The sequence below is a fragment of the Pteropus medius genome, unplaced genomic scaffold (genome assembly GCF_902729225.1).
Source record: "Pteropus medius unplaced genomic scaffold, Ma_sr-lr_union100, whole genome shotgun sequence".
In the NCBI taxonomy this organism is placed as follows: domain Eukaryota; kingdom Metazoa; phylum Chordata; class Mammalia; order Chiroptera; family Pteropodidae; genus Pteropus; species Pteropus medius.
Window position 1 is genome coordinate 337,249 of NW_024355008.1, and position 26,099 is coordinate 363,347.

A 26,099-nucleotide genomic window follows, 5' to 3' on the forward strand; every position below is an offset into this window, starting at 1 on the left:
CTACAGACAAAAACAAAACAAATCTAGCCATCACTGTGCCGGCTGCTACTCCATTTTTGGAACTTAAGTTTTCGTGTTTCTCCTAGAGTGTCTCCATCTGGCTTCTCGGTTCTTCCCACCCTGCCCTCTAGCATGTTAATAAACGTTGTGTGATTCCACTAGGGCATTCCTGCCTGTGTGGGCTGGTTCATCCCAGCTGTGTGGGTTGGTACACCCACAGAAGTATGTCATACCCAGTGCCTATAGTCGCAATTAAGTTTACAGTTGGTGTCCAATTTTATATCTGGGGCTTTAAACCATTTTTAAAACGCTAAATGCAAAAGAAGCCAGCAGACTGGTGAACTAAGCAGAAGACAGTCTAACTTCGCAGCTTCTGAATAAACAGTTGTCTTCATATAAGTAAGTGATCAAAGTCACACTTTTTCTAAAATTAACCTGTATTAGTACTTATGGCTTCTTTCTTAGGCCCAAAAAAGTCTGCAGAAAATCATTTTAGGACAATTCATTAATTTGAGAAAATCATTGTAATAGTTCTTTGCACACAATTTTGATAACTAAATTTGTATCATCACATTCATATTTAAAAAGGAAATTGCTTTGTTTGGTTTTAAAGAATACAAAAAAAAATCCAAATCCATTGCTGGTATTAAGTACCTCTTTATTTTCCAGCTCATATAAGGTTTTTAATCTGTACCAGCTGATCCAAGAAAGTTTAAATCCACCATGTCTAATGTGAGTTCCCAGGCCCACAGTCTTTAGTGCATAGCATTGGCTTTATTCTTAAGAATAAATGAGGAATAATGGTAAACACTTGAGTTTAGACTTGGATTTGAATTCCAGTTCTGCTATTTATTAACTACTCTGAGGCTTACTTGCCCCAATTACCTCACCTGTAAAGTGTGGCTAATGGCACGTACTTTCAGGGTGGTAACCGACATGATGAAAGTAAAACACTTAGCACAGTAGCTGGAATGTTGGTGAGGTTCATTTACTGGTTTAGTTATTGTAATTAATAATCCTATCATATTAGCATAGACCCAAATATGTACAAGCCTTGCTTCTCAGACCACACCAACCCTGAGAAAACCAATTAAGGGCATGAGTTACTCCTAAGGAATTATTACAGTGCCCCTCTCATTTTCTAGGACCATTTTTGCACTACCACTCAAATCTTGCATGATTTCAGAACTGAGGGGAGTCCCATCACTTCCTCCTTCTGCGTGTGAATGAATGCACATCCATTAACCTGTCCTGCAACTAAGGCCCCACCACTAATCTTCCTCCAGTGTTGAAGACCTGCCCCACCGCAGTGCCATCCTGAGCACATGGTTCTGCTTTTCCCCAACCATAGCTTCTGGGAAATTCCAAAGGATATTCTTGCTCCTTGGGGAAATACCCACCCACACCAGCCTATGACTATAGGATAAAGTTAAACTTCTACTGCCTCAGCAGGAGCCCCATTAACCTGTTTGGCGGGAATTTTCATACTCATATCCATACCCATACATACCTATTTAAAATCTGTCCCAGACATTTTTGAGATGTTCCCGGAGTGCTGCCCAAAGTATTTTGGTTATAAATCTCTCTTGACAGTATTCCTCTGTGTGTGTGTGTGTGTGTGTGTTTCTTAGAGATGGACTAAAAAACATTTTTCCTTTTCTTAAGAGGGTTGGCAAGGTTTTGAATATTGAGAGCCTGAGCTTTACTTTTTCCAGGAAAAAAGTTAAAGGCTTTGTTTTCCAAACGGTAGAATGGAGTTTAGCAGTGAGTTGTTGGAAAAGGTCAGGGTTTAAAGAAAATAGAGTGGCCTGGACTTGAGGGAGGAAAGTGGTGGAAAAGAGCTCCTATGTGAGGAGGCTTCCCAGTTCTCACTCAAGGAATACCCACACAGTCATGTGGCAGTCTGTTCCTGACTGTGTTACAGAACAGAATGAGTTTGTCCAGCTGGAGCTAACAGAGCCAAACACTAAACACCCAGAATTGCAGTGGAGAAAAATTGGCTATTTCATGAAAAGCTATTGCTCAAAATCCTAAACTCCCTGATCCAGGATTTGGGGGCCAGTTTTTAAAGGTATAGGGTGAAAAGAACCATGGTTATGCTCTTAGGTTTTAAATTCACCAGTAAAAAGTGAATCCGGGAAACCCTAGGCACCCTACCCTCACCCTCAATAAAGCAGAACCCCAGATTCATGCTCTCCCTCTCTATTGGCAACTTGGCTGTGTGGCAATGGGCATGCTGTGTACTCTTCAGGACTTGTCTTTCCCAAGTTCCCTGATGGTTCTCCCTGAAGTGTGTCTTGCAATCATTAAGTACCCTAAGGGCTGGTTCAGCCACAACATTGGCTTCAGAGTGAGCAATGTCTGTGGGGGCTTGCCACAAGTAGTACTGGCCCAGGTGAGTTTTTCCTGGCATACTCAGCAATAGTGTCACTATTGTTAGGCTAAGACAGACCCAAAACATTCAGATGTCTTTTTCCTCTAGTTTGTATTAATGTTTTCTCTGTCTTTGGTTTTTAAAAATGTTCTATAATATACCTATAAGTTGTTTTCTCTATGTTTAATTTACATGGGGTTTATGGCTTCCTGAATTTGTGGCCTCATGTTTTGAAGAATTCAATCATTTTGATCTTCAAATTTTGCCTCTGCTTCATCTGTCTCTTTTTTGGTAAGATTTCAAGTACATATATATATTAATTATTTTTACCATTTCTCAGATACTTCTTATGCTTCCTTTTATAAATCTGCTTCTATTAACTTTTTAATTTTAGTTATTATATTTTTTCAATTCTATGATTATCATTGGAAGAATTTTCCAATTTTATGCTGAGCTTTTTCCATTTTTCCAATTTTATGCTGAGCTTTTTCCATTTTTTCATCTGATTTCTGGAACATAAAATCCATGTGTAATAATTTTAATGTTTGGATTTCCAGTGAGGGTATTTCTATCAGCCACTTTTATTTTTGTTTTTCAGTCTTGTGGTCTCTTCTTCTGGCATGCCTAGTAATTTTTGATTGGCAGCTAGACAATATGTATGATAAATTGTAGAGATATTTTAAGACTCTAGATAATAGTATCTTCCAGAAAGAATTCATTTGTGTTTGGCAGTTAGATAAGAAAAAGGTTAATTTTAATTCGATCACAGATTTAGTTGATTTGATGCCAGTCTTTATTATTTTTGAGAACATGTCTCACCCTGCTTGAGTTATAAGTTAACACTGGAGTGTTTGCCTGGGCTTCTCCTTCCTGAATGGCTCGAAGTCAAATTTTTGCCCACAAGCACTGTAAGACTGTTGGAAACTCTACTCGGCTTTTCAGCCTCTTGGCTTCTACTTGCAAACAGACAACTGCCCAAAGGGAGAAAATCGAGCCAAATTGGGCTCATTTCTCTATACTTTCATCCTGTTTTAGCTTACGTTCCCTAGAAAAGAAATTCTGAGGTAAAAGTTAAACACTAATTTTTTACTGGAGGTATAACCTGAGATGATAAAAGTAAAGGAAAAAGAAGGGGAGGAGGGCATAAAAGAAAGAGACTCAAAAACAAGTTAGTATATTACTGAAGATGACTACCGCTTCATGAAGAGACATAGCTCACTGTATAGAAGTGCCCTGTCTTGGAATAGTCTATTAGAGGAAGGAAGGGAGAGGAATTTTTACAATGGCCCCCTCTTGAGTTAAATTTTATTGGTCAAAATTTACTTTTTAATACATTAATCTCAATATGTTTCCATATTTTGTAACTGGCCTCTTCAGACTCACTGGGTTAACAACATCCTACACCGTGCAGCATGTTGCTTCATCCATCTGGCAGAAATCAGATCCTTGACATGTACAGTGGGGCCTGGTGCCATAGCTGCAGCAGCTCATATTACATCAGGTACAACTGAGTCCATGCTGGAGAATAGCATTCGCCTTGGGTAAGGCTGAGGCAGCCCGCCAAATTTATTGATGAAACAGTGATGAACTCATGTCCATGGTAAGTTTGAGGATTTGGGAGACCTATAGGACCTAGAAGATTTAAGGAGTTTTCTAAATTTGCTGTACCTTTGATTGGCAGCTAGACAATATGTATGATAAATTGTAGAGATATTTTAAGACTGTACCTTTTTTGAGAATCTTGACCCTTCAAAGCCCTTGGTGCCCTTATAGTTCCCTAATGTCTTCAAACTGATGGTTTTATATATTGTCCAGCATTTCTAATTCTCAAGGGAAAGTTTGATCTACAACAAACCATTCTACATTGCTGGGAAAGAAAAAAAAGCACTGCTATCTTTTAAAGATTTTATTACAGTAATATAAAATGTTAACCCCATGTACCACATAGCTAAAAACTAGTTGACATTAGCGTCACAGTAAAAGTAGTGGGACACTAAGGTGTCAGGTTCTCACCTACAGATTTAAATCACCCTTCACCATTCTACAAACATCTCAGATAAATTTACTCGTTATTTTCAATGTCTAGTTGCTCTTGATTTCCTCAGATTAATCACTGACTTCATCACTCATTTAATGGAATTTCTCATCCTGACTAAAGCACTTATCATGGGTAGGGCCATATAAGAAGGGCACAAAATTTCCAATTGCATTACGCCCAAAAGAGAGGGTTTACAACTGGTTTGTTACATGTCTACTATGTGTTTAATCTTGATTAATGCAAAAACTCAACTCAGACTGATTATTATCTCTCCATCCATTTCCCGCTGTAAGTCTACCTCTGGTCTCACCTACAGTTTATAATCCAACTCTGCAACATACTCTAAAAATTTCAGAATCTTCTCACCTGTGTTCCAAAACATTACTTACCTATGTGAACCTTGAAGTTTTTAGCCTCTTCCAAGTTAGGCCAAAGATATTAGTTCCTAATGAGATCACCTTAAAATTTTTACCATTTTATCTACTCTATGTTTTTATGTAATATGAAACAGGAAATATCACTATAAGGAGCTCTATTAGGAGCTCTAAATAAGGATCTTCTCTTCTACTTGCTACCTTCTCAGAGCACCTGAGACGACTCTCGTAATAGAAAGATCACCTTTTGGAGAATGTTAACAGATTCATGCTTAATAAAATAGTTCATGGAAATTTGGAGATGTTTCTCTAGCTTCCTCGAAAATAACAGTAAGTTTACCACAGAGATTTTAAGATAGTTACCTTCCTCTTAATCTGTCATTTGTCCCCACCACAAGTCATCATCCTCACCATTGTAATTTAAATGTGTGGCCAGTGGGAAACTATGACCTTTCCAAAGGGAAGAGGACCTTTCTTCCGTAAAGGGAATACACATGGCTGTAGTTTCCTGCTAGAACCTAATCTACAGCCATCTCAACATCAAAAATATTTTATCATAAAATTGTGTTTAGAGTAAAATATATGTATATGCAGTATGACCTCAATTATATTATATGTATGTCTGTAAAACATATATGCACATATGAAGGCATACTAAAATATTAACTGATTATATCAGAATCATAGAATTATGAGTGTAAGCTAATTTCTATGCACTTATTTGTATTTTCATAATTTTATTTAATGGACATGTCATTTTTTTCCAAATAAAACTTAAAAAAAAAACTTTCATCAGATTTTGTGCTTTATTAGGTACTTAAGTGAGTTAATAAGCATGAAAGGTATTGAACAGGACCTGGCACAGTCTGTTTCAAAAAAAAAAGTTAGCTATTATGTTTACTGCACAGAAAATTAAATTTATGGTTTTTTTGTGAATTACAAATTTAAAATATCTGTATTTAAAGGCTTGCATTTGAAAGAATATAAGGATCAGCAAAGTAACCAAGTGCTCTACTGAGGATGCCAGTCTCCTTTTTTTTTAAATAATGTCTAATTGAAACAGAGAAAAAAAAAACTCATGCTAACTATTAGTCAGAGGAATAAGAAAGATTTGAAATCTCTCTTCAGCTGTGAATGCTGCCACTGGTTGTGCAGAAAAGAATGAAAAAAAAAATATCTGGAGAAGAAAAGGATGAGCAAAGGAGGAGTAGAAGAGAGAAAAGAAGGCAGAAATGTAAAGGAGAGAAAAAAGTTGGGAAGGAGACATAAAGATTAATTAGAGGAAAGAGAAAAGGGAAAGATAAAATGAGAGTGACAATTGGAAGAGTGGAAGCTACAAGGACCAATTAATGTTACTTATATGTGTTCGGCATTTGGCTAAATGTTTTTACAATAATTGTCTTATTTAATTTTTAGAACAACTTTCTGAAATTGGTATTTTATTGTCCCTATTTAACAGACAAGAAAAATAAAGTTCTCAGAAATTAAGTGGTTTCCCCAGATCATATGTTACTTCTCTTTAATGAGATACGTCCTGGAAAGCCCAGTTCTCCTTTGAGCCTGTTTGGCCTGATTTGTCTTCTTGAGGGTGTGATGTCAGATCTTTCCAAATTATGAAATAAATAAACAGAATATCTGCCTCTTGTGCAATGTCCTTTATATACTCATTATCATGTATCATCCCAAGAAGCGAGCTGGTTTAATAAGGCTCAGAATAACATAATAAAATAAGAAATGCTAGGGTCCAAAATTAATACCATGTCCACGTTTGCCAAATTGAAAATTATATCATTAACTTCAGACGTTATATTTGCAAATTTATTACATGTAAAATTTTACTGAAGTATAAAAAGAAAATCACAAAGCACTTTTTTGAAAAGCATAAAATTAAATAAAATGTTTGGCCTCAGGATCTTAATATTGTTAGCATAAATACCCAACATCTGTGTTACCCCTCATTTAATAATAAAAAATTTCCCAGAAAAAGCTAAACAGGAAAAGTGGCTGCTGTGAAGTTTTATACTTTCCTCAATGTTTGGTTAAAACAGTTCTGGGACCACTGGCAGTCAACGGCCTGGGTTACAATTCCTGCTCTGTCAGCTATGCAATCTGATGAGCTCCAGCTCCTAACTTCTCTGGGTCTTAGTTTTCAGATCCATAAAATGAGGATTTGGGCATTATGTTTGCAAATATCTTATGACTGTATAGCTCATAAAAAATAAGGCAGGGGAGCTCTTGTGATAGGAATTAGCTCATTAAGAACTTTAAAATTAATGATATTCTAAGGTTTCCAATACTTTGCTAGAAAAAATTCACGTGTTAATTATGACTGTTGACTTTTACTTGGTGCCATAAATGACAAGATACACATTAATGATAGGTGATTACACTGAGCAAAAGAAAACAAAATAGCCATCCATAAATGCCAAATTTGTGAATGTTATTCATCTTTATTATGTTGTAATATTTTTGTGTAAGATACACCACAGCCAATAGTTTGGTCAAAGGTGAGATAATCAGAAGATAGTTACATGCATTTTACTGATTCTCATGGTAGCAATCACTGTGGTGACACACACTTAAAATATTTTTGGAGGGCCAGAAAGATGTGTGGGAAGAGAGGAAATAATTACTCAGTAGCTCTTGGAAACCATCCTTCAATTAAGGTCAAATCACAGCAATAACTTACTATGTTAAGATTCAATACCTTACTATTTGAGATAGTTTTTCCCAATTTAAAGATTTGAAAGTTTTCAAAAGTGGAAAACTTGAGGAAAAAATTCAATTAAAATTAACTTTATTTTTCAAATCAGTTAGTGTGCATTCAACTTCAAGAAACAGAATACACTAATAATAAAAGTGGCTTAAAAAATAAGGGTTTATTCTTTTATGTCCAAGAAGTCTGGAAGAAATGTTTCCATATTTGTTTGAGCAGTTCAACAATTTCATCAGGTGCTGGGACTCTCCATCACCATCCTTAGTGCATTGGCTCCATACTCTCACGCTTGCAAGATGGCTCCCCTGTTCCCAGCACCACATGTATGTTTCTTCCCATGTGTCACTTCTTGTTAGAAAACTCTTTCCCAGACTTCTTATTTTCTACTGACCAGAACTGAATATCCTACTGGTGTCCCAGCTGAAAGGCATTTCCAAAGCAGCATCTGCCACTTCTAGCCTGTGTCATAGAAGCCAAGTCCTACCAAGGAAAAGGGGTTTTGCAACCAACACTCACTTTTACATATTGGTCTGTGTCCTTCCTAATATTTCTTTCTTACAAGGTTTTATCTGCATTTTTGAATCATACTGCATAGCTGCTTTTGTAACCTGCCTTTATACTTAATATATTGCCATAAGCATTTCTTCCATTGAAATAGTCTTTGAAATTTTTATTTTAAATGGTGACGTAATATTTCGTGCAAGTCAGATGGGTACTAGATATACTGGGGTGATCACTTTGTAAGTTATGTGAATGTCTAATCACCATGTCGTACCCCTAAAACTAATATAATATTGTATAACTGTATTTGAAAACTAAAAAATTATTTAAAAAATATTCCATGCAAAAAAAAAAAAAACATCAAGTTTACTTGTAATAAGCAGCATTCTTTTCACTTATGAAATACCTACTGAGTATTAAACTATATGCCAGAGGCTTTACACAAGTATCTCTTAACATTAGAACAACACTGCAAGCTATTATCATTCTGATTATAATGAAGAAACTGAAACTCAGAGACATTAAAACTTACTCGATATTCCTGCTGGTAAATTGCAGAACAGGATATTTGAGCCCATGCCAAACTAGCAAACAGAATGATATTTATTCAACATTGTTGGGGAGGAAAAAGAAATTTAAATCCAAATGAATGGGCCAACTCATAAATATAAATGAGCTAAGTTTATTATTGAGTAAAACCAATCAACCAAAACAAAACAAAAACCTGAATTCATACAGGTAGCCAGCAAATGGCTGCATAGCTATAACAGACATTCAGCTCTTTTTATATGGAATTGAAGCTACAATTCATTACCTTACTTTTATTAAACCTTTACGAGTTATTCAATTTGCGTCAGTAGTTACATTGAGCTTACACTGACATCCTGTTTTCATAACTCTTGATGATAATTCTTGTTATGGGTGGTTGCATTATTCTTTGTTCTTCACAGTTCTTTATCAGTACATCCTACAGTTGCCCCTGACCATGTATATACAATATACAATGAGTCATATTCTTCAACATTCCTCAGTAAGGTTCGATTAAGTTTAGTTTCTCATAGCATCAAAACTAAAAAGCTCCTGATTTAGCATATAGCAAAATAAATTCCAATAGCCAATAGAACTTCTGTGAACCATATGTGTGTGTGTATGTTTATGTGTAGTACTTTCTACAATAGTCTTGGTCCATAGCTTCAGCCTCAAACAAGTGACAGTCTTTTTGTTCTGAAGACATTAAGAAGGCCATACACTATCTACAGATGTCAGCAGTTAAATGCAACACATGAATGAAAAGGAAAATTAAGAGGTGGAGGAAAGCAGGGAAAGAAGAAAGAAAGAAATATATACATAGGGCAAGGGAAAGGAAAAGTGGACAGTGCTGTAATTATTGTCAGTTCTGCTGTGACAGAATAAATTTTAGAGCAAACTGGAAAACAGCACAGGGAACATGTTTCGAGCCAGTCAATAAGACTAGCAAAGACTGAGCCAAATTCAACTGCCGTCACTGATTGCATCATGTAGTTTACCTTCTCTGAAAACACAGCCTCCTTCTGTCCTCCTTCTGGAAACTTGGGCCCTGGATTCCAACAAACTCCTTGTTTCAGTTTCACTTTAGGCCTCCTCTAACTTATTTTCCACTCTCTTCTAGGACTTGCTTTAGAGCTTTGCCAAATACCACCTCCTTTCAATGTCCAGTTCTCAGCAATTGCTTCCCCTCCCCGCCATGCCATTCCTCCCAATGGTGTGGGTGGTTCCAGGAGAAAGGTGACATAAACAGGTTTCCTCTGGACTCCACACAGCCAAGGCAAATAGGAAACAATGATGGCAGCTTTCACTGTGAGGCCAGACATTTATTGAAAAGTGCTGACAGTCTGGGAAACCAGTCCCTTAGAGAGCAGGGGGCACTCACAGAGCCTCCCAGCCACCCTGCTCTGCCTTCTGCCCTAGTTATCAGGGCTACTCTAGGGTCAGTGAACCAGAAAGTTCTCCTCAATCTGTTTGACCAGACCAAGATAATTGGTTAGTTTAGGTTTTGTGGTGGTTCTTTGCCCCATCCTGATACAGGCCTCTGGGAGGGAAGAGGGAATTAATAAATTTGCTTTAATTTGACTTTTGTGACTAACCATAAAAGAAGTGTCATTTTTTACCTTTTATTTATTCTAGATTACCAATATCTTCACTTGGCACCTCATTAATAATCCAATGCTATAAGTTTGGAATCTATTTGAGATAGGAGAAAGATGATGAGTAAATAAAGATGTGAAAAAAATAAACCTTACTGGAAAATATATGTATATATATATGTGTGTGTATGTATATATATACAGTAAGGTTTATTATGGATATATATATACACACATATGTATATATGTGTGTGTATATATATGTATATACATATATACATATATATATATATGATTTGCATTTTATAAAAAGAAAAAATAGATTTTGGATAAATACAGATCTGGCTCCCACATGTCCTAACAGAATGACTTAGGACAAGTTAGCTAACTTCTTCAAGTATTACTCAATTTCTTTATCACTGAAATGAGAGTGATGATATCTACCTCAGAGGAATGTTAATAATTATGAGAAAAAAATGTTTATCAGGCGTAAGTCATAGAGTTATTGAATAGAAATATCAATTCCCTTTCCTCTTTCTGTAATCCATCGGCCCAAAAGAATACAGATTTTTTAAAAAGCATTTGAATTAATTAACAAATATATTTAAGTATTTAACAAATATATTTAAGTATGAAAACACTATCATGATCCTCAAAGAGTTTATCATCTAGTTGGGGATATAATACTAAATCACAAGGAAAAATAAGAGAACAATACAAGTTCACAATTTAAGTAATCGATTATGTAATGTGTGATTCTGGTTGTTGAATTACAATTGTTAAAAAATAAATAAATAAAAATGGACTAGAGGTTTCTGTCAGGTAGCCCTTCTCTTTTCTAGAATCTTCTAGTATTCTGCAGAGTAAGAAATAAGTCTGGGTTGACTTAATCACATAAAAATATTAATTTACATAAAATATTAATTTATATTTTTCTACCTAAAAATAGACTAACAGATATACTTGATGATATTTTTAGGGATGCTCCAGACACAGGCCTACTAATCCTCTGAGGACTAGCCCAAACTTTCTTTCAAAAACAAACCAAAAAAAAAATCCTCTTAAGAGTCCATGTTAGAATTAACCTCTCCTTCCCTATAAATCCCTAAAACTTTGCTCCCACTTTGTGCCTATCATGGTGATTATAAAAATATACAGGCAAAGTTACCCAAAATAATCATTCAGTAAACTAATCCATCAAAAATTTATGAAATAAGTAAGAATTTCCAAGCTCTTTCTTACTTCCACTCAGCAAAGAAGCAGATACTCTACCAAATACCAAGAAAAATAAAAGCATGCAAATCCCCCTTTGGAACTCCTCCTGGGATCAAATTTCTATGGGGAAAAAATACAAACCCTTCATATTTATCTCTTACCTTTAAAGCAGTTAATAAAAAACATTTGCATTTTTAAAGTATTTACATGTGACTCATTAATTATGTTCCTTCCTTACTAATACAAATCCAAGATGTTATGATGTTATTTGCCATCTTTGTAGAAACTATTCTTCCAATAGTTTCACTAGCCAATTATTTGTAATATACTAAGGAATTATCATGCTTTTCCTCCTAAGAATTAGGCAATGTAATAGGTTTGGCAGAAAGACAAAATATATCAACCAAATAAGTTCAGTTAAAATTAGAGGAGAATAAGAAAATTTACATATACTCTGCCTACTGTGTGCCAGACACTGCTCAAAACAGTTTATAATTAACTCATTTAATCCTCACAACAGTCCTATGGGATAGGTATAAATGTCCCCATTTTGTAGATAAGAAAAGGTGGGTAAGAGAGATGAAGTCACTTAACCTATGGTCACAGAGCTAATAAAACAGGATTCAAACAAACTAAAATGAGTGTTCCCAAACAAAAATTTCATGAGCACTAGTGAATTTTGAGCAAGCGTTATAGAATCTTTAGTTAGTATAATTAAATAATAGAGTATTCTGTTAAGCCAGAAACTCCTTTAAATGTCAGTACATTGCTGTAAATCTCTCTTTGAAATAAATTAGTCTAGTGCTCACTTTGGCAGCACATCTACTAAAATTGGACTGATACAGAAAAGATTAGCATTGCCCCCGAGCAAGGATGGCATGCAAATTTGTCTATGTACTCAAGCAATAAAGCCATTGTTTAACTAGAACTTACTCTTTTTATAAATGTTATATGTATATTTGAAATCACTGTTTAAGGGCTAAAGATATAGAATGCATTGGGCCAAATTCTTTACTTGACTGGGAATTTGGTTTCATGAATAAATCCTGATTATTAGCTTTACTTGTGATTGGCCTCTTTCTCCTCAAGCTTGAGGGCAAACAAACAAACAAAAAAACAGATTAATCAAGATTTCCAAACTGAATGATACATTTTGCATATAAATTCTCTCTCTCTCTGTCTCTCTTTCTCTCTCATATCTATCTACCTACCTACCTACCTGAGAGACTTAGAAGTAAGTCTATACTCTACCTAAGCCTGAACTGGAAATAAGGCAGACTTGACGAAACATTCAGACTTCTTCTCTTTTCAGATAGATGAACAGAACTCCCCAGCCAACAAATTGTGCACAAGTGCTTTAATTAAAGTGATGTGATTTCTCCCAGAATGTTATGGGTAGCCCTGGCAATGAGAAATTATCTAGAACACTGGTGCAAACACTCTCCAGAGGGGTATACCAGACAACCCATTCGGATGCAAGTAGAAAATACTAGGACATAATTCTCTTATGAGAATGAGTATATGTATGTGTATGTAATTTTAGTTTAAAATAAAATGTAAAAAATAAAAATTCATATTGACACTTGCCCTTGTGATTATCTACCAATCATTTGTCACATATGGTATGAAAGAGGGCCTAAGAGGTGAATGGAAAGTATACAATGCTGAGGGGTTGACAGTGGCACCCTTTCTCAATGGTTTGCTATATATTTCAGACCACATGTGCCTAGTTAAGTGGATTTACATATTCTAGTACTGATTTCAACCTAACTTACCCTCACAAAATGAATGGATGACTAAAAAGCTATTGAAGATGGCAACTAATTGAAGATGCTAACTATGCATGCACAAGTAATAAGAAAACTGCAGAACTGACATTCCTATTCCTAGTACAAGCTCTTGTCAGATACATTACACACTATCAAGAATATTATTGAATTATCAATTTATGTGCATTATCATTATGATGTATGGTTAATATACAAAATAAAATAGACTACTATTTTTATATTTCATTTTCATTTCACTTTATTGATAGGTTGCACAAGTGTCCACAAATTGTATCTTTATGTACATGTACTTTTACAATTTGACTTTGCAGTTATTCCCATGAAGAGATAAAGTGCATTCTTCTATCCCTTGAATCTGGACTTGACCATGTGGACAAGGTTAATAGAAATAATTACACAGAGACTTGAAAAGTTGTTGCACTTTGGGGCTTGCTCCTCTGCAGCCACTGCCATGTAAATAAGCCCGTTAACCGACTGGATGATATGTGGCCAGCTAACTGCCAGATATGTGAGTGAAGCCACTGATTGCCAGGTGACCAGGAAAATGTAAGACCATCTGAGACCAATAGAAGAAACTTGCAGACGAGTTATTCAAAATGCCAACCCTCAGGATCAGAAGCAGTTAAATAAATGATTTTTGTTTTAAGCAACTAAGTTTTGGAGTGGTTGGTTACAGAGTAAAAACTAACTGATACAGAAATTAGTACCTAGAAGTAGGGTGCTTTGGTAATAACCTGAAACATGTAGCCTTGGGTCTCTGAACTGGGCAGAGAACCCAATTCAGAACCCAGTAGCAAAGCATTAAAAACCCAGTAGCAAAAATTAGAAAGGGATAAGCAAACTATTAGTGGTCACTGGGGGGAAAAAAGTAAAGAAATTGCTATGGCAAGCCAGAACAATGGAAACATATATTACGTGGTTGAAAACAATTGTCAAGTTGGTTGCCCGCAGTAACTCGGATTAAAAATTTATATATTTCTAATGAATTTATGGATCCTGCAAGATGATTTCCTGACAAAATGTTGAAAGTGTGGATTGGTTTCATTTAGTTGTTTAAGAAGAAAGAAAAGAGCTAAAGAAAGAATTTAAAGGGAATATATAGACAATAAAACTGCTGCTCATCCCTAATACTTTTGGCCAGTAAAAATCTTCCAAGTGAAAGAAGCCTGAGGCTAAATATCATATCAAGGTATGGCTATTAAAATTTTATTGAGGCATTTGAAAGAATTAAGATGTATCTAGTAAACTCTCTCAAAAGGAAGGAGGTCTAAGAATTTCAAAGATGTTATCCCACAACAGCCTGATCGACCCATAAATTCTCTCTCAAAAGAATTGTGGGTATAGACTCAAGTTAGATACATAAGAAAACTGAGGCAGGAGAGTTAGCATTGGGACATTTCCTCTCCCTTCCAGGATGGGGCTCTGAAATTTCTCCCTTGTCCCTTAATCGGCCCTCTCCCTGTTTTTGATTTCCAGTGTGAGACTCTCTTGAGAAACAAGCCAAGGCCAGGAGACAGGATGGGTGGCCTTGGGACATCCCTTCTCCCAGGATAAGGCTCTGGAGTCCTTTGTTCCTTTTTGGCTTATCATAATATCACTATGATATTGCCTGCATTGTAAGTACCACATCTCTGCCCCACCACCTCCAAACCCCACCCCCATCCACACCCCCACCCGCCCCTCAAGAAAACAAAAGCCCATAATCCAGCTCTGGGTGACTTGCTTTCTAAATTTATAGCACTTTTCTCTTAAGTGCGTATTTTTACTTAAAAACAAACAAACAAACAAAAACTCAAGTTCCTGCTTGCTGTTTGTAGTGTCTTTGAATTCTTTCTTGGGACATAAGAAAAACCTGGTAACCAGAGCTCCAGGTCAGGGTCCCTCATTGAACTCCCGACCCATCGCCCCATCGAGCTCTCTGGCATCAAAACCACAAAGTTTTAAGAGTTGTGAAATCACCACACACTTGGATCAAGCAAATTGAGATTGCTCAAATTACAAAATCGCCTCTGGAACCCTTACCTTTTACTAGTAGGAAGCAATCAGAGAAAGCTATTTAGCTGTAAATATGGGTCCTTCCTGTGGGATGTGGAAAAGGAACAACCTCAGACGATAGAGCCAAGAGCTCAGAAAGTGGAGCTAAGAGCCTTGGAGAACAATGGATCAAGGAGACGAAACTAGACCTAATCAAGAAATAGATCCTACCCCCAGAATGAGGAGACCTGGCAACAGATTTCCAAATGGATTTTAGAATTATTATAGACCAGTGGCTGCTATGTATTTCACATTCTTCCCCTTTCTGATGGCAGCATCTACTGTAATGATCCTGTCCCTGCCTCATCACTGTGAATTATGGAAGTGTTGGGAGAAGATAATTAGTGTTTTTTAGTTCATAGGTCTCTAGAACTGAGGAAATTCAACTGATCTTTTTTTTTTAAATCTTTCTAACAGCCTTTGTTTTCCAAAAAACAACTGATCTGATTTAGATCACAAGATCCCACAGTCATAATTAGGTGAGATTTATGGGGTCTTTCATGTGGAAGTGTGACCACTGGGGTGATGTAAAATCTCTAGTTGCCCCAGCGACTTGGGGGAGGAGGAGGATGGTGGTGTGTGTTGTCCCTCGGTTCTTTCCTGCCAATGCAGCAAAGAATTACAGATCGGCGAGATGAAAAAGTAAGACTTATTGAAAGTACATTTTAGAAGGAGATGGCAGCAGTTAGGAAGGCTGCAGCCCTGTGGAATTTGGGAGGTGAAGAGACAAGACAGAGCATGCCCCAAGGGAGGAGGAGCAGGTTTTCAGTAAGGTCATTTTAATCAACATCTGGCTGCTGTGTAACTTTTTGCCACTGCACGTGTGCTTACCCAGAATTCAATCTGTTATAATTAGATTTATAAACACTTCCAGGCATAAACATAGTATTATAATGACAGTATAATGAGCATTAAATCTGTACAGGCATCTGTGGCCAGATTAAAGAAACTATCGATTATGACCCTCCTTTCCTTTGTCTCTGGGGATGCAGGAGGAACTATGTAATTACCAATAGTATAGTCTTTGGGCAGTCTCTAGGCTTGGCCCCTATTCCTTTGTTCCCCCTGTCGCTCATGTCTGACTAGCTGCCTAACAGAAGGAATGGTAATTATTTCGTCCAAAGGATAGACTGTACTAGACTGCAAAAATGGCTATAATGCTTTGTAGTTCCTTCCACAAAGAAATGTCTATTTCTCCACTCATTGAATTTAGACTTGTCTTATGACTGATTTTGTTGCGAGATTCTCAAACGGAGAGACGGGACACCGAGGCAATAAGCAGGAAGCAGCTTTTTTTATTGATGCCGGCACCGGCTCAGCGGATTCTTATCCAAAGCCTGAACCCCGATTGTAACATGGCAAGCAGTTTCAAACCATCTTGTACTTCTGCATTCCCACACAGCTATAGATATTCCATATAAGGAAGGAGAACATAAGGAGAACATTGATTGACTGCCAAACTATAAAGAAACCGGCTTAATCATTTAAGCAGGTTTTTGGACTGCCGCGCCAGCCGGAGAGTTCTGGGAAAGGGGAGTGCAGTTGGGAACTAACTCGTTTGAGCAGGAAATGGTCAGGCAGGGTCAGGCTGCCACAATTTCACTGTTAACATATGGCAGAAGTGAAGTTGTACCAGTCGCAAGCCTAGTCTACCTTTGCTCTCTCTGATCACGTCAACCATCACCATGTGAACATACATGGGCTACCTGCTGCATGATGAGAGGTGTGTGGCCCAGTAACACTTGTCATTAGAGCCAACAGCCAACCAACATAGAAGCAGATCTGCCTAACTGATTTTTTAGCTGTTCAGAAGACATTTGAATGAGCTAAATGATCCATTTAAGAAAAGCATCTGATTGATCCCAGCCCACATTGATGACCTAAGAATTGTGAAATAAACAAATGGTTATTATTTTAAGCACATAAAATGGAGGCAAGGAAAATTGTCATGTAGCAATAGATAAGTGCTATATCCCATCTTTTCTCCTTTTGTCTTCAATTCTCTCTCCCCATAAGTCAAATGTTCATATAGTGGTGGGTCTGTTTTGGGCATTGTAGTCTGTTCCAGTAGTTTACTAGTGTCTACACCAATTCAATGCTATGTTACTCAATTTAGCTTAATATCTGATGGGGCAATGTCTGCCTGACACATCTTTTACTTCTTCAGGAGAATTTTGGCTGTTCTTGACCTTTTGTTCAACTCTGTAAATTTTGAATGAGTTTATCAAATATAATAGGGAAAAAACATCCTGTTGGGATTTTTAAATTGAAATTTTATTAAATCTATAGATAAATTTGTAAGAATTGACATATTTTTTGATACTGACTCCTCTTATCCATAAATATTTCCCCATTTATTTAAGTGTTCTTTGGTCTTTTCTAATAATCTTTTATAATTTTCTACATAAGTATTTTTTACATCTTTTTTAGACTTATTCATAAGTACTTTATATTTTTATTGTTAATATAAATTAAATTTTTTAAAATTTCCCAACTGATTGTATCAAAGTACAAATGACTCATTAATTATAATAACTTGTCTGTTCATATTTGAATAGTTTCTATTTAGACAATAATCCAGAGAAAACAGAGAGCTGATTTCTCTCCTCTCTCCCTCTTACATGTGATAGTGAATGCATCTAAAGCAACAGCTGCAAACACAAGAAGAAACGGAGAAAAGAAAGAGAAATAAAGCCAAAATGCCCGCTTTTTCCGTTACAAGTTTACAGGACTTCTGAAACAGATTGATTAAGGGGAAAGGAGTAGCTACTTGGAACAGAATTTGTAGTTTTTATATTATACCTGCAGGGAATGGAGGTAAATTATTATTAGACCAGACCAAATTTATTTTCTAAGAGCAACAGTAGGATCTCTGGCACAACAGACCACTTGGTCTCTTAAATGACTCAATCAACAAAAACAATATAGGCTTTATTTTAAAAAGTATAAAATATATTTAACGTTTCTCTGAGATAACAAGAAAACTAAGATATTCATAAAAACCAACATCAAAGTAAAGTGAAAAACCTAAGATGTAAGCAAAAGCCAGTATTTGTCAGAGGGCATTTCCAGATCCTTGGTGGCTTTGAGTTTCTGTTTTATGGGTACGTAGAAGGTGGTGCTACTAGACTCCCAACCTTGATGGTCTTGTTGCGGGATTCTCGAATGGAGAGATGGGACACTGAGGCTATAAGCAGGAAGCAGCGTTTATTGATGCTGGCACTGGCTCAGCAGATTCTTATCTAAAGCCTGAGCCCCGATTGTAACATGGTGGGCAGTTTTATACCATCATGTACTTCTAAATTCCCACACAGCTATAGATATTCCATATAAGAAAGGAGAACATAAGGAGAACATTGATTGACTGCCAAGCTATAAGGAAACCGGTTGATCATTTAAGCAGGTTTTTGGACTGCCACACCAGCCGGAGAGTCCTGGGAAAGGAGGGTGCAGTTGGGAACTAGCTCGTTCGAGTAGGAAATGGTCAGGCAGGGTTAGGCTGCCATATTCCCCCCTTTGATGCTCGGACCCAGGACTGAGTCAGAGAGCATCATCTCCTTCTTCTAATTTTTGATTTAGAGGCTGGTACCTCCATAACATGAGGACTTTTGCTGCAGTTTTCTTTCTATTATAGCCTCTATGAGGAAGGTGATTGACTGGATAACAAGAGGCAATAGGCACAGGAGGAGGAGGCAGGTCCCAAGGAGGAGGAGTACTGTCCCAACTAAGGTCTTAAAGCCACTGAAAGTGGAGAACCAGCCTCCGAAGAGGCTACTAGGGTCCCATCCTGATGAAATGTTGTCCTCAGGCTTCTGCCGCATGTAGATTGGACAGCTTCCGGTGTGGCCCAAGAGAGGCCGACGTCTTACCCTTGGTCTGTTGGTGCAATCAATGTTTTCTTCCAGTTGATTGCCTTAAGGGGCTCAGAAGAGTCTGGAACACATTCCTACTTGGCAGCTACGGGTTTAAGTCTGCTATTATTTCAGCAACCTTAACTGCAGTGGGGATAGACAAAATGATAGTAAAGGGGCCTCTCCACAAGGGTTTTAGGGGCTGAAAGTTCCACTCCTCCATTACCCAAAGTCTCTTGGCTTAAAGAAATGAACTTCTGTGGTTAAACTGGCAGAGAACCTTTCCCTAACCCATTGATTGAGAGTCTGGAACGTGGTCCCTTGGGCCTGAAGCTGTTGTCTCAAAGTCAATTCACCTATTTCCTTGAGGTCTCCTCGTAGTCCTTTGACAAGTGGTGGTGGCCACCCATACAGGATCTCGTAGGGGGAGAACCCAATCTTCTTGGTTGGGGCCAATCTAATTCTTAATAGTGCCATAGGGAGGACTTTGTCCCAATGTAGATGTGTCTCCTGACATAGTTTTCTCAACTGAGTCTTAAGTGTCCTGTTCATGTATTCCACATGTCCCAAATTCTGTGATAGAGAGGTGGTATGCAATTTCCATTTCTACAAAGGCTGGCCCATTATCTGAGCCAAGAGCAGTCTGGCTACTTCTCGGGCCTTCTCAGCCCGAGCGGGGTAAGCCTCTACCCAAATGGAATAAGTGCATATAAAGACCAAGAGATACTTGAGGCCCCGTGATCGAGGCCTTTCAATGAAGTCTACTTCAAGTTCCTCAAAGGGGGTGCCACCAACACTTTGCATCCCTGGTGGGGCACACGGCCCTTGCCTGGAGTTGCGGGTACAGACTTCGCACCATTCACATACTGCTCGGGAGATGCTAGAGAGCTGGGGGATGTAGAAATACCAGCCTAGAGTGTTTCTAGGGCAGTGCGACTAAGGTGAGTCCTTTGGAGAAACTGCTTGACAAAAGCTGGGGCTAGGGTACCAAGGACTGCAATTCGCCCATCCTTGAACTTCCACCATCCACTAAGGAGGAGACTCCCCTTTTCAATCTTAAACTGGGCTTCTTCTTGAGGAGAGTACTTGGGGTCCCATTAGGCTAAAGGACTGGGCTAAGGAACCAGTTTGGCAACATGGTCTGCCCTGCAGGTTTCCGGGTCATTATGGTATCCCCCTTTTTGATGTCCTCTACAGTGAATGACTGCAACTTTCTTGGGGGCCCATACAGCATCTAAGAGTTCTAGAATTTCCTTTCCATATTTTATGTCTTTTCTCCTTCAATTGATTAGACCATTCTCTTTGTACAGGGCTCCAAGTACTTGGAAGATGGTGAAGGCATACTTAGAGTCAGTGTATATGTTAGCACACACTCCTGCTGCCAGGTGAAGCGCACGGGTCAAGGCAATGAGCTCTGCCTTCTGTGCTGAGGTTCCCCTAGGCAGAGGTTTTGCCTCAATAGTGGAATGTAGGGTCACCACAGCATATCCTACAAGGTGTTCTCCTCCCCTCACACAGCTGCTACTATCAGTGTAATATTCTAAACCAGGGTCCTTGAGGGGCTGGACCGTCAAGTCAGGTCAGCTGCAAAACACTTCATCCATGACTTCAATGCAATTGTAGTCTGACTGGCCAGGTCCAAAGTGTAGCAAGGTGGTTAGGCTCAAGATTCATATTACCTCTAGGCGGATGCATGGATTCTCGCACAGCATTCCTTGGTATCTGACCATCTGGGCGTTGGTGAGTTAATATTGTCCCTTGTACTCTAGTAATATCATTGCTGAATGCGGTACTCGAACTGTCAGTTTTTGCCCCATAGTCAGTTTGTCGGCCTCTGACACAAGGAGGTCTGTGGCTGCGAGTGCTCGCAAGCAGGGTGGCAAGCTGTTTGGAGAGATAAGCCACGGGATGATGCCAAGATCCTAGCAGTTGGGTTAAGACCCCTACTGTGACACCCGTGTGCTCATGTATGTACAGAAAGATTGGTTAAGTCTGGGAGTTCTGGTCCAGGAGCGTTAGCGAGTGCACTTTTGATTTCTTCAAAGGCCTCCTGTTGTGTAGATTCCCAGAGCAGGGGCTTCTGTTCTCCCCGTCAACCCCGCTCCCCTGTGGTTTCATAGAGGATGGAAAAGGATGGCCAGGGATGGAAAAATTAGGTATCCAGATTCTGCAGAAGCCAGCTGCTCTGCGGAATTTGCGGACTTGTTGCTGGGTGATAGGGACAGGATTTGAGCAGATCATTTGTTATCTTTCTGGGCAGAGTCGAAGTTGTCCCTGTGACAGGTGGAAGCCGAGGTATTTAACTATTTCTTGGCAGATTTGAGCCTTCCTTTTAGGAACCTTGTAACCCACTTCTCAGAGATTGAGGAGATGTGTTCCTTCCATGTATTCCTCATAGGTCTTTCCTGCTAAGAGGAGGTCATCTATATACTAGAGTAATGTACAGCTGTGTGGATCTGCCGAGAAGGCCTTTAAATCCAAGGCTAGAGCTGTCCCAAAGATGCTCAGGGAGTTCTTGAACCCTTGAGGCAGCCGTGACCATGTCAACTGGCCCTTGTCTCTGCTTTCAGGGCTTTCCCATTGGAAAGCAAAGATTGGTTGACTCTGAGAAGCCAGGCGAATACAGAAGAAGGCATCCTTGAGGTCCGGACAGGTGAAATAGGTTGCCTCAGTGGGGATGAGGCCTACGAGGGTATACGGGTTAGGGACAACAGGGTACAGGGTGACAGTCACCTGGCTGACTGCTCATAAATCTTGGACCAGTCGGTATTCATTGGTCCCTGACTTCTGAACTAGCAGGAGAGGCATATTCCAGGATGATTGGCAGGGATGGAGAATTCCATACTTCAGAAGTCTCTCTAAATGTTTTTGGATTCCCACTTGTGCCTTATGGGGGATGAAGTACTGTTTCTGGCTGGCTGGCTCAGCTCCTGGAGGAATATGTCAGGCTAGTCCTGAAGGGTTGTCTTCAGTCCACACTCCAGGCACTTTGAAGGGGAGCTCGGGTTCCTGTTGGGACTCTCCTATGAGACTATAGAGATGCCACCCTTCTCCTTGGGGAACCATGAGCAACATGATCCTTGCTTCTGGCCTCCCCAAGGTTAGGGCTGCTTGGCCACATGAGTCAAAGGTAATTTGAGCCTGTAGTTTTCCTAAAAGGTCTTGTCCCATCAGTACTACAGGGCAGTCAGGAAGATATAGGAATTCGTGGACAACTTCTAGTCCTCCTAGGTTGTACCAACAGGGCTGCAGAAAGGGGCAACAGGTTTGTCCTCCGGGTGCTCCCATAATGGTAGCTTGTCTTTGAGAAAGAGGGCCCACAGGCCAAGTTACACCTGAATGTTTAGCTCTAGTGTCAACCATAAAGTCAATAGGTCGGCCCCGCAACTGTCATTTGGACCATAGGCTCCTGGGAAGCCTAGCAGAATGGAGCCGGTCTGGCATAGTGCTGGCAACACAGGTTTCTTTTCTTTTTACTAATCTTGAGAGGGTGTCAAGGCTTGGGCTAGCCGGACTCTACAATTCTCCTCTAGACAGACTCTCAACCAAGGGGGTTGGGTGTGAACTATTGCCTCCCAAGAACTGATATAAAGGAATTGGTCTGGGTGGCCAGGTTGACCGATAATGACTTGAGAGACCTTTGCAATGACTTCCCTATCGAGAGACCCCTCTGCTGGCCACCCAATGCCAAAAAAGGGCCAGTCAATCTCACAAAAGGTACAGAGTTTCTGTGTGGTGAGTTTAACTCCATAATCTCCTGAATAACTTTTTGAAATTCTTAAGCATACAACCTAAAGGTGTCTGTTTACCCTGTTGTCCACCCATCCTTTCACCCATGGTCGGTGTCACACATGGTCTTAGAGATTCGCGTCCCCCATCTCCGGCTGCTCCCTTGCGGGGAACTTTCAGGTGCCTCTTAGCAATTGGTGGGTCAGAATAAACCCCTGACTCAGGTCACTGGAGTAGATTCCTCATGGAGATCCAGTGACACCACCCTAAACCATATGAGGTTCACCACGGAACCGTGGACAAAGGCTCAACTCTCTCTTTGTAGTAGGCCACATCTTAGTCACATGCAATCACACACCAAACACACTCCACCCTCCGCCCTGTGTACCTGTGAGGTCATGGTTTCCTCTAATAAACGTACTCAGGTGACATCGGGATTTGATCAGACTCCCCTTCTGTCCTCTAGTGGACAGGCTGTTCCTAGGACCCGGGTTCTTACCATTCAGTTGGGCAGTTCTCCCGGGCTGCTTCCTGTGCCTCTCCGGGTTGAAGCCACTGCACTAGTGTGCTGGAAGAGTCTTCTTCTTCTGCTAGCATGCCTGGTAAAGTCCGCTTCTCCCAGTGCCCTAGGGGCCACACCCCAAAGACAAGGGAGGCAAAAAACCATCTCTGGATCCCAGATGAGCCCCCAGAAATGTTGCAGGATTCTCCAACAGAGAGATGGGACACTGAGGCAATTAGCAGGAAGCAGCGTTTATTGATGCTAGCACCGGCTCAGCAGATTCTTATCCAAAGGCTGAGCCCTGATTATAACATGGAAGGCAGTTTTATACAATTTTGTACTTCTGCATTCCTACACAGCTATAGATATTACATATAAGGAAGGAGAACATTGATTGGCTGCCAAACTATAAGAAAACTGGCTTAATCACTTAAGCGGGTTTTTAAACTGCTGCGCCAGTGTCAGTCAGCCAGAGAGTCCTGGGAAAGGGTGGGGAGTGTAGTCAGGAACTAACTTGTTCAAGCAGGAAATGATCAAGCAGGGTTAGGCTGCCACAGTCCCTGAACTTTATCTTCTGCCACCAGAACTGGGCAGCCATTATCAAAGGGATAATATATTTCCAGAACATTTTCAAGATAGGACTGTAGAGGAAAATTATGGCTATGGAGATGATAGAATAACTTCTAATAAATGTTCAGATGAAACACACAAACATACCCAACCTACTCAGGAGTTCAACAACTCTTACTTATTGAATTAGATTTAATCAAATGAAAAGCATCATCTGCCTCTGGGAAAGGCAGATCAAATTTCCTTAATAATGACATTTATAGAAAAAGAAAGAGCTGAGTCACTATGAGCCTGAAGCCCAAAAATGACTTCAGTCATTCTACAGAATTCAGAATCTCAGAAATAGAAATAGATGCCCTTGTCCGCAGTTGCTCTTTCTTTGTCTTACAGATGCTTTAATCTTTTGCCCTAAGCGAAAGAAGTGATTTTAAAAGGGAAGTAAATGATTCTGAATTTATGGCATTCAGAATATGAATCATAAAGGTTATTTGGGGGAACATTTTACATGTAGGAAGTGCAACAAACTACTTAAGTTCACAGAATGAGGGGCCAGTACTCCTCTGTCTCTTTTTCTAAAGTGACCCTGCCTCCATACATGAGAAGTGTTTTCATCTTCTTTTAACTTAGTGGGCATTTGATATTACACTAGTGACCTCGTAGTTTAATATTTTCTTTTCAGAGCTTATGTCCTGTGTTTTAGAACACTTCTGCTAAAAAAATAATTTCTGGTGGGTAGTGTAGTGACTTCAAAACAGTTGAAGGAAAAGCAAATAAGCTGGCCAAATGGGAACTAGGTTTATAGGACACAATGTTGGGGAGAAAAGAGTTGAAAATTAGAATGTAACCAAGAGAATTGAACATTGGCTTTATCCAGTACTATGAAACAGCAAATTTGTATTCACCTTTAATGCCCTTATCCTTGAACTCTACCCCTTGTTAAGTAATCAAGAACTAATACTGAGCACTGAGAGCCTTATAGCCTCCCCTCAGCTACTCTGAGCAGAACCTTATCTGGATATATCTTCTCCTTTCCATCCTTACATCTCATCAACGCTAAAGTGTTGTGATTTTTTCATTCCCCTGCTTCTACTTCTAGCTATTTTTATTAGGAAGGTGCTCATAAACTAATACATGTGCGATATTACATGTAAATAATTCTGAGGTTTTTCTTCCCTCACAGAAGTGAATGGTGACTCAGCCTTAGCTTATTTCCTGCAAAATGCATCTATCCACCCATGGAGTGCCTTCTCTGACACTGCCAAATCAGTTCCCAGAATTTATGTTGGAAGGTGGCAATAAAGGTAGAACCTGAGAGGACGGAGGAGAAAGGAAAAAGGTTATTTTCAAAATAAAGAGATAAGAGGATTTTGGAAATTTAGGGCAAATGAAAGGTGCTGGAGCAGTGTGGGTATAATTGGGGAAGAGGGAAAAAAGATGAAAGAGTTGTTGCTGAAGGTGGTTAAAGAATCAACTTTAATACATTTTTTAAAATAGAATGTAATTCCACTTTTATTACTAATGGATATTTGATCTGGGCGTCTACAAATGAGAGTTTATATCCAGACTGGACCATATGAGTCAGAGGTTAAAAGGGTTACCCATTACTTTGAGGTGACCAACTCTGACCAGGATTTCCCCAATTTCAGCGCTGAAATTTTCATATCCTGGGTACTTCTTTATTCTTTGTTAAACTGAGATGGTTGGTTACCCTAAGTCATTTTTATTGACTAATAAATGGCTTTATGTGTTATGTTTTCTGAGAGTATAATAAACTCTCATTTTTCCTGAGAATGGTTGCTGAGGATAAAGAGGAAAGTATAATGGCATTTACTGGAAGAGAAAAAGAAGGAAAAAAACGGGGAAGAAGAGAGTAAAAGAAAGAATGAAATAAAGTGTGTGTGTGTGTGTGTGTGTGTGTGTGTTATAAGGAGGAGCTCTTAACTTAAAGCGGTAGTTTGCAACCAGGTACAATTCTATTTGGCAGAGTTTGAAGATAGTTTGACACAATTGACATCTTCTGGCATCTACTGAATATAGGGCAAAGATGCTACTAAACATCCTACAATGTACAGCAGCCGTCCCCAACCTTTCTGGCACCAGGGGCCGGTGCTCCTCTGAGAATCTTATGCCTGATGATCTGACGTGGAGCTGAGGTGGTGATGCTAGCGCTTGCTGGCTCACCTGCCGCTCACATTCTGCTGTGAGGCCTGATTCCTGACGGGCCATGAATTGGTACTGGTACTGGTCTGTGACCCGGGGGATCCCTGATGTACAGGACAGCT

General features: G+C 39.2%; 1 non-coding gene across 1 annotated transcript; it reads left to right on the forward strand.

Moving 5' to 3' along the window:
• The first annotated feature begins 12,142 nt into the window (after window positions 1–12,142).
• On the forward strand, window positions 12,143–12,250 carry LOC120598223 (U6 spliceosomal RNA). The gene has a single exon (XR_005651540.1). It is a non-coding gene; the product is annotated as a U6 spliceosomal RNA (small nuclear RNA).
• Window positions 12,251–26,099: the final 13,849 nt, after the last annotated feature.